Below are 9,898 nucleotides of genomic sequence, written 5' to 3'. Positions count from 1 at the left end.
CTTCCATAACAAAAACCCACCAGGCAAATGACCCCTTTTCCAGTGCACCAATCTGACTGTATAATAACAAAATTTCCTCCTTACTAATGCTTAAGGGAAAAAGTCATCCTCACTCAGCTTTCATGGTTAACCAATTGTCACTGTTCTATAGTCTTGTAAACAAGCAGATGAGACAACTGGGATTCATTTTCGAGATCATTAAGAGCTGAGATGGACTCAGTGAAATTTTAAGTCAATACTTAATCAAGAGAACACATGCCAGAAGAGAGACCAGTATTTTCATCTGACAAACTAAATATCAGCTCCAGGACCATTACTGAAAAGCAGAGTTGATTCTGTAACTCCCAGCACACTCAGACAAAAATTTACCACTGAAGTCTAATTTGATTTCCTTATCAGGCAATTAGTATATTATTAAAAATTCACGGCAGGGTCAATCTCCTGTTGATTTACATAATTAAGTTCCCTTCTCCCATATAAATTAAGAGAGTTTTTATTCATTTCTTGGGCAGATTTTTGAGGATGGAAAATATTTTTTTCCACATCATAAACCAAAGTTTCCATGGCTGACACATATATATACACAAAACTTTTAATCTTTCATAAAGTTCAAGCTGTCAGATTCTGCAAGAGATGCCCAGTTCTTTCTATTCCCCTTTTTGCTCACTCACTCTCTCAGAAATACCTGTAAATAAATAGTTATTTCTTAATACATGCTGAAAGCATACTTAGTGCTTCCTGAGGAGGTACTTGCTGCCTGTCACCAAGGAAAAGGAATAAACATTAGTGAAAGCCAAACCTCATGAGGTTTATAGGGTTGGTTTAGATAAGAAAGCAAAAAAGTGCTTTCCAGATTGTATTTAAATCTCTTGAGCCCACAGAGTTTGTCTGAAGGCTTCCTCTTTAGGTTTCCTGTTAATACTTTTGCAAGTAAACAAGTTTCCTGTGGGAGTCTGGCACTACTGATTTGGATCTTAGATCCAGAAAATTTAATCACTTCTCAGCCTTTTGGCTAAGATCAAGTGTAGATCCAGAAAATTTAGAAGTCTAAATCAATTATTTAAAAGGTTAAATTTAGTGATTATAGAAGAAATAGAGGAGATAAAAAAGTTTTCCTTGACCCTCTTAAGGTCTCTGGCTAGGTCTGAAAATGAAATAGACAAAGACAGACTAACAGGAGAAAAGCATATAGATTTTATTGAATTGTTACATGAACATGGGAGCCTTCACAAGAGAATAAGGACCTGAAGTGACCAGAGGAGAGCTTTTATACCTTTTAGAAACAAATAAAAAATAAATTTGTGAAGCCTTGACAAGACAAGGACGTCTGGGCTAGTGGGTAGTAAATGGTGAAGAAGTAACTTAGAAGATAAGAGTTAAGTTTAACAAGGTTTGTTTAAACAGCCTTTGGGGCTTTAAATTCCCTTTCTCTGGTGATAAGGAGATCTTCTATCCTCCTGGTACAGGGAGGGTATCTTTCACTTGAGAGTTTATTTCCTGCTTTCAGGGAAGAAGAGCAAGGGTGGGCAGGTCAGAGTGACCTTCCTGCTTCTGTCTTTTTCTCAAACTCCACCAGCTTAAAATAATCTACCGAGGTACCTTATTTGGGGTAGCATGTCCTGAACATCATCAATAGGTTATTTCAGTTCATTCTTCTAGCTTGTTATCTAGTATTTACTGAGAGCCAGGCAATAAAAAAAAAAAAAAAAAAACGATGAGGCCAACAACTTTATTGCCTAGTGAGCCAACTAAATGAAATAGGTTATATATTTAATAAGGAGTACCCAGGAGCCCACAGGTGCACTTCTTAAGGACAAGATGAGATGGCACTTTTGCAAAAAAAAAAAAAAAAAAAGATTGTTAGTTCTGTGTTACTAGATAGAACACTTAGTTTCTTTATGTTTGAATTGTCCAAACCACCTTCAATTCACCTCCAAGAAAGAAACAGATACAAGAAAAGCTATTAACAATGGTGTTCAGTGTTTAACATTGTTTCTGTCTAAATCTGTATCTCTGCTAAGATGTATGGCAAGAGTTCATGCATTTCTAGTACTGAGCACATAGTAGGCATTAAATCTGTGGAAGGAAGAAAGAAAGTCAATATGTTACTGATTTCAAAAGCATCTACTTTTTTTAGGATTCAGAAAATTAGCATAGAAGTTATTCATTATTTGACATGAAAAATGTTTGCTTAATGTTAGACAATTAATGGAAAGAGTGAAATTATGTTTTTGAAAAAATACAGTATATGCTTCATTTTTTCAAGAAACCATCTCCAGAAATAGTTTTCTAAAATTAATACCTACTTTCTCAAAGTCCAGATTTGTATTCAGATTCCAGTAACCATCACCACCATGCCATGTAATATTGGCTATAAATAATTATTGTTACTGATCATCTGATTTGTTTCAGAATCCTGGTGAACCAAATAATTTTTCAGGGTTTCTAAGTAAGAAGCACTTATATCTTCTATTTATTTCCGTTCTTTAAATATGTGCTTCCATTTTTAAATTTAAAGGTGAAACTTTCTCAATTTGATATAGGTTTTCAATGTAAACAATTATGCAAGTTTTATAGAATATTTAGAAAGAAGTACATGTCAGAGAGGACAGTGGGGAAAAGACGAGATAACAAGCAACCATGCTCAGAATTTAGAACAAAGAATACTGAACATCGTTAAAAATGCTCCATTATTACTCAAAATTGGTCATTTTTGTCCTTCCACATATCCATTACAGGGGAGATTTTCCACAAGATAAAATAAGGACAGAAAGAATTTTTGATGAAAAGTCAGGGCACACACTCCTTAAAGGTGCTCTTGGAAAAATGCTCATTTGAACAGGCAGAGAGTAAATGATTGACACTCTGCATAAGGGCTTTGAAAGTCAAGGCTTTGACGTGTCATTTGTTAGAAACCCTATTATAGTAACTGACAGCCATACCCAGCAGATGCACCATAGAGACGTTGTGCCAATTTCTTCCCTAAGAAACAGTAAATATTGTGAATTTTAATGTGAAATATTCAACAGCAGAAACCAGTACTGCTATTTCTTGTTGACAAGGTAAGGACTAAGCATCATGCACAAAATTCTAAAAGGTATAAAGGTTACGAGTGGTGAAAATCATATCAAAGAGTTACAAGAGCTCCACTAAGCCAGATGAGTTGAAAAGTGGACAGAATGAAAGATTTAAAAGCGCAGATAGTCCTTTGATGCATAAGAACTTCTGTTTGAGGGACGAACCTTTAAATCAGCATTTAGAATTTACATAAGACTACGAGCTAATACAAAATATTTCATGACACAAGATTAGGGGTTCTGAGGAATGGGCACATGTTAAATATTCCCAGTTCCCTGCTTAAAATGAGAAAATGACCATAGAGAAGAAATGAGACTAAATGTTTATAAAGGAGACCTGGGCAGCCGCCCCAATGACCCTTTAACATGTCCAAAACTTATACTCTCTACTTAAGCAGTTCGTGCAGATTTGAAAGGGAAGAGGAGGGTGTGAGAAGATAGTTTATAAAATCCCGCTGACCACTAATCTTATCGTTGAAACGGGAAATGTGGGCATGCAGGCATGAGCAGAAGGAGTCAGAAGAGGGCTGTGATTCTCTGCATGTCCTGGGTACAAATGTAAAGGTAAGCTTATTAGAACACACCTGCTGTCCTCTTCCTTGCTCTATTTGCTCTAACTAGAGTGTCAAGAGCAGCATTTGGCATAAGGGAACATAGTACTTTGCTGCATGGCATCACTGCCTTCCATGGCGTAACTCAGGGATATTTTCCGCATTGTCAATTTGGAAACTGAGTCACATGATACTTAGGTCAGTGCTGGGACATGCTGGGATAACATATCCTGCTGGGCCTTGCCCCCGACTGTCTCTTTTTCTTTATCTAGAAGACTTTCTTACCCCACCACTTGGTTTATATTTGGGAACATAAACATCTGATTTACCATTAATTTCCTTTTGTTAATATCAATGCACTGAATCACTATTTGGGAGGTCAGCCGCTTGCGTTCGATAAGACCACAAGACTGCTAAAAGGTAGAAATAATTCTTGCCCATCTGATAGCAGCAATTTAAATTGATACCTCGGATATTGGGAGGAGGGAATTTCCTAAGGATGACAGCTAGCCTCTGATCTAATTTCAAAACCTTTTTAAATGCTTCACTGTGGTTTCCACCTAATGGCTTCCTGAAGAATCCTTAGACACTGGCACCCAGAATGCAAGTCTAAAAGGCATGTCTCCTATTGATTAACTAATGAATTAATTAATCCAAAGAGCCTGTGTTCCGTACCAAAGATCTATGTGTCTCAGGCTCAGGTGGCGTGGGGAGGGGGAAACAGACTATGAATACCTGAAAACATATGATCAGTACAAAGATTCAACTTTTTTTTTTTTTTTTTGAAAAACCTAACCTCTGAAGATGACAGCATAACCTCTTTGCTGTGAAAGTGTTAGAGGTGATTTTGAGAACTTTATTAGTAGTCCTTGTGCTCCTCCCATCTGCATGTAACTTCCCCATTAGGGAATTACCTTACGATACCCCTAATTAATGCTAATTTATGCCCGTTTAGTGACCATAAAAATGTGTCACCAAATTTTAATTGCATGGGGAGGGTAGATAGATAAAAGTACTAAAGAATTAGTGTGTCATTTACTAAAGAGACCTTTAGGAACAATAAAGACCATCTGCCCTGTCAATCTTCATGCTCTGGAGACAACACTACACCTTACAATCCAATGATAAATAAAATTGCCTGCCGTAGCGATGAGGGTAAATGTTGCCCTTCTTCATTATTTGTGTCAAACCAGGATAGGTGGAACTTTGAGAGAGACAGCTTGTTGCAAATGCTGACTGTTCATTTTAAAATTAAGTTTTACGGGTAGCAAAGCATTTTTATAGAACAAAGGTGACATCTATTATCCACTTAGGTCTCAAGAGTATATTTTTCATACGTTGTTAATTAAATAGTTCAGAAGGCAGTTTTTGAAATGTATTAGGTGAATTCTTTATTTATGTATGCCCCAGATTCCCAATATTCATGTACTTAAATGAGAATTTCATGTCAGTAGGTTTTGCAGACTGCAGCAATGCTATTTCTAGATATATCCTAAACTTTCCTTTATATTTAACACTTTTGGCTTCACTAGCAACTGACTTCAATGCGTAACAACGCGCACTTGCTGTTTCAAGTTTCAAGGAGATTCAGCAGGCAATACGATGCATCTTCGATTCCTTGTGCCTAGTAAAGAGTCTGCCGCATGGTATACGCTAAGTATTTGCCGAGTGAGTGAATGAATGGACGGATGGATGATTTCAATCATCTGCCCATGTGGCCTCTATTCTCCATAATAGTTCCTGACAACGTGACAATTCTTTCTGCCAGGTCCCTCTAAATGGAGAAAGAAAAATCAATGAATATGTTCAAAGTAATGGTAAGTACTCCTAAGACTCTGGCACAGACTCCTATTAGGCGATACAAGGCTAATAATATAATTGCTGAAACCTCTGGTACTCCCACACCCAAGCCTTTCTAACTGGAAGGATTCCAGATGTCTCAGCAGCTCTTCTGGCTTTAGCTATTCACCGAGAACCAGTCATCTCTCCATTCATTGCCACACAGGCTACTCTCCCACGTACAACTGTTCCTGAAGCACTCTTTTCTATGTCCCCCTGACACAGCCACTGCCTGCAGAGCCTGGACTCCGAGCCCTATGCTAGGACAATGCTCCAATCCCTGGTCATACTAAGAGCTAACATTTCTGTCCCATCCAGGATGACCAGAGGTAAGCCTGTGAGTCTCTCGATCTTGGGATATAGCTCTGGAAGGCAGAATTATCTTTCTGATGAGTGGGGAAGAACTGTTCTAAGCTAATGCACATTTGTATTGAGGTCTGGTCACAGTATCAAAGCAGCTGGTAAGCAAAGAGACTCACAGAGCATGACCAGGCAGGGAGTCCCAGAGAAACAGGACAGGGGCCAGGGTGGCAAGAGCACTGTATTTTTCTAATGGGAAGATCTGCAAATAGTGATTCAGAAAGACAGTATATATATATATATATACTTTAAATCAGCTAAAAGAGTATGCTTAATGTGAGCAGTTTTGTCCAAAATAATATGCACATGGAGCACTGGGTGTTGTGCACGAACAATGAATCATGGAACACTTCATCTAGAACTAATGATGTAATGTATGGGGATTAACATAAGAAAAAAAAAATTGAAGAAAAAAAAAATAATAATATGCACAGGTGCAAATGTAAATATTTTCCTATCTTATCTATCCATCTACCTACCTACGGCATGTATAAGAATATGCAACCAAATTATAAAATGGTTACTTCTGGGTCTTAGAAATATAGATAAATTTTATTGTACTTACTGAACTTACTGTATTTACTGAAATTCTATTTTTACAACTAGCAAGTGTAACATTCCTCCAAAGAAGTTATTACCACATAGTTTCTTTATATCACTTGAAACCAACATTTTATCGAATCAGTCATCAAATATGCATCTCATTCAGGTTATTTCTGAGACTGTTCTGGTTTGGAAACCATGAAAAACTTCAAGGGGCGCCTGTGTTAACGCAGAAGGGGGAATGTCAGCTCTCTCTGCCAGCACTGCTAAAACGGGAATGCCGGGAACAACTGAGGGCAAGTTCAGCCATTTCCCCCAAGTTCCCAAAACCAGTGTGTCTTCCCCGAGTTCATTCACAGAATGTGCTCTCTTTCCCCAGCATTAAGTTCTGGAAACAACTTGTCACCATCAACTCTGTATAGGAATGACATCAGAACGATTTTCTCTTGATTTTAAGGAGAGCCTTTTTTCCTGCGAGTTGAAGTTACAAAATGGCACAACTTGCCATCAGGAATTTTAAGGCCATTTAGTCCACTGTATTGATTCCCATGCGACTCTAGGGCTGGATCAAAGACACGACAGAAACAGAAAATGAAAAAGGTGAAACACATGAGCAAGGTAATCTCAAAAACAGAAAAGGAGAAGAAAACAAAAGGAAGATTTTCTTCCTCCTTTTAAACCATTATCTCTTGGGGATGTCTTTAATGCTCTAAAAGGTCTTAGGAAGGAGGAAAGGTTACCTTAGTGGCATCGGGAATGCTATCCTGGGGATTTTATTACCGGGGAAGTGAAAAGGAAGCCCTGATTCTCTGTCTGGCTCAGGGTCACCTCTGTCTGTGATGTGCCTTATGACTGGTTGGAAAGATAAACATATGGCACCTCAAACTATTTTCATTTGATAAGGACACAAATAAAACTGGGACTTCACAAAAATAAGTTACACTTAATTAGGAGGACTATTTAGAGGACATTTCACTGATTGGTCTCTTGCCTAAAAAATATTTTCTTCTTGCCCATAAAAATTGTTGATCTGTATTCTCTATGCTTATTTTCATTCTTTCTTTTCCAGCACAAGGTCAGTTTTATACAGACAATATATTGTTTCTCATAAAAATGAAACGGCCCTTCCTCATGTACGCAGGCTATAATTAAAATACATCCAGATCTGTAGCAGCGAACTTTAAGACACTCAAATGCTGCCAGTAACAACTTCCATCAACCCGTGAAGAGACTGTCGAGCAGAATCCCGCAGTGGCTGGCGTATAGAGATTGTGCTGAGATATGTGTGAGGATGTGTGTCATAATGGAGTGATACGGAATCTGAGCTGTGCAGCAGAGATATCCAGCTACCTTTCAGTTATGTGGGCAGGAACCACATTTGCTAAACTTGTTTATGGCTCTTAAAGGATTATTTGGGCATTTGGTACCTAATGATTACATTGGTTATCACACAGAGTCATTAAGGATAGATTGATGAAATAATATCACAAAATAGCCTGATAAGCACGGAGATATTTATGATTGTGAGTACGCTGAAATTTGCTTTTTGGCTTGGTTGGAATTAAAGGAAACACCGCTAAGGAAACTTAAAAAAGGAAATGAAATCTCATGTTTCAAGTACAAGGAAGAAAACAAGGGTATACATATGTAAACCATGGGCTTTTACCTAGTCATGTATTTCATTCTTGATGGAGTGAAGATGGTTGAAGGAAAATTAGGAAACACTTCAATAGAAAACCTTAGTTGATTAGAATGCCAATGGCAGAAAGAGACAACTGGAAGAATTGAGTAGGATGAGATACACGCTATTGCAAAAAATAAATAATTTTAAATAATGTAGCACAGGCATCAGTAAAATGGTAACAGCTAAGAGCCCGCTGTTAAGTGTATATGGTTAGCTATTCCGTGTTTTCTCTCTTTCTCTCTCTCACACACAGACGCACGTGTGCACACATACACACACGCATCAAAATTACCATCTTGTCCTTCAAGCTACTGTTGTTGTGAATAGCAAATACTATCCCTAGCCAACAAAAAAGAGACAGCAATAAAGTCCTAAAAATGTATTACACCGCTAGCATAGACACTTCTCTAAATAAAACTTTTGAAAGAGTTAGAAAGTTTATTTTTAGTTACCATAATAATTTCAACTCTTGTCCATGCACATGGTGGAATTATGGGATAGTCCAAAATATTAATTTTATTTTTTTCTATAAGATTTTAGCATGCATTCTGCCTTTAGGTCTGAAAAACCAGAACAGAACCCTGATAATAAACATGCTTCAGTAACATAACACTAGACTTAGAAGGAGCATGGAAAGTGTTTACTTTTACTGCCAGGCCTTTCTACAACTTAATCTATATAAGAAAACAAAAGATCACCTCTTGGATGACTGTCACACATCATCTTAAGAAGATCTGCCTGTTCTCTTTCTCCAACTTTTCCTGGAAGAGGCATAATACGTTTACATTTCAAAGATTTTTTTCCTACTAGGAGATAGGCAAATAAATAGTAAAGGTGGGAGGGCTGAGCAATGAGTGAGGCAGAATACATGATAATGTCAATCCAAAAAGCATTTTTAAATGCCTACTAAGTACCAGCAACAGAAGAGCCCCAATAACAAATATGGTCTGGGTTCTCAAAAAAAACCCAAAAAAACAAAAATGAAAAACCTAGTAAAGGGAAAAAAAAAAAAACTAGTAAAGGGATAAGAAACATATAGTAATCATATGGAAAAGAAAGGAAAATAAGCACATAAAATAAGTTCAGATAGCAGACCTGGAATTTGTCTTACAAGATGAAGTCGATTCCCAGAGGTCAGACCTAAAAGAGGAAAATTACAAACACAAGGAAATCACGGGTTGCGGGAAGCATGGAAATGACTGGGTAATAGTTGGAAGAGCACTGGCATAAATATAGAAAATATAAAGAGGAAAAAGAAGATAGATAAAAAAGCAGGCTGAAAACTACAGAAGGTTTGGTCACACTGAGGATGTGCGTGCTAAAGATCATTTTTGCTTTTTCCATAGTTTTCTGACCGTTTTCAGTCTCCACACTGGGCTGTTATCTTTCTGATATTCCCCAGGGTTATATCTTTGACCCAAGATTCATGACATTCTTTATGGGTTGCAGGGACTAGCCTCCTTTATGTACAATGCCAACCATCACTGACCCCCTGATGACTCTCAAATGTGTTTCTCCAGTTTCAATGTCTGAACCCCTCTTCTATGCCTCCAATCCACATTTCCATCTAACTTATGGGTTATTCATCTCAAATAGCCCTAAACCACCTCAAAATCAACATGTTGCCACTTGGTCCTTCTCTAGATTTTGTAAATGACACTATCATTTTCCTTTGATGAAAAGCAGTTTCCCTATTAAGTATACCATTTGCCCATTAGAAAAAAAAAAAGAAGAAGAAGATAGAAGGAGGGGAAGAATGAAGGGGGGGGAAATTGGAGGGGGAGAAGAACCATGAGAGATGATGGACTCTGAAAAACAAACTGAGGGTTCTAGAGGGAAGGGGG

The 9,898-nt window shown here is 37.6% G+C and overlaps 1 pseudogene; it reads left to right on the top strand.

The window, feature by feature from the left end:
- Positions 1-992: 992 nt before the first annotated feature.
- Positions 993-1,142, top strand: LOC115941036 (U2 spliceosomal RNA; annotated as a pseudogene).
- Positions 1,143-9,898: the final 8,756 nt, after the last annotated feature.

Source organism: Leptonychotes weddellii, chromosome 3 (genome assembly GCF_054177405.1).
Source record: "Leptonychotes weddellii isolate Sample4059 chromosome 3, ASM5417740v2, whole genome shotgun sequence".
Lineage (NCBI taxonomy): Eukaryota > Metazoa > Chordata > Mammalia > Carnivora > Phocidae > Leptonychotes > Leptonychotes weddellii.
This window is presented reverse-complemented; position numbering and strand designations above follow the sequence as displayed.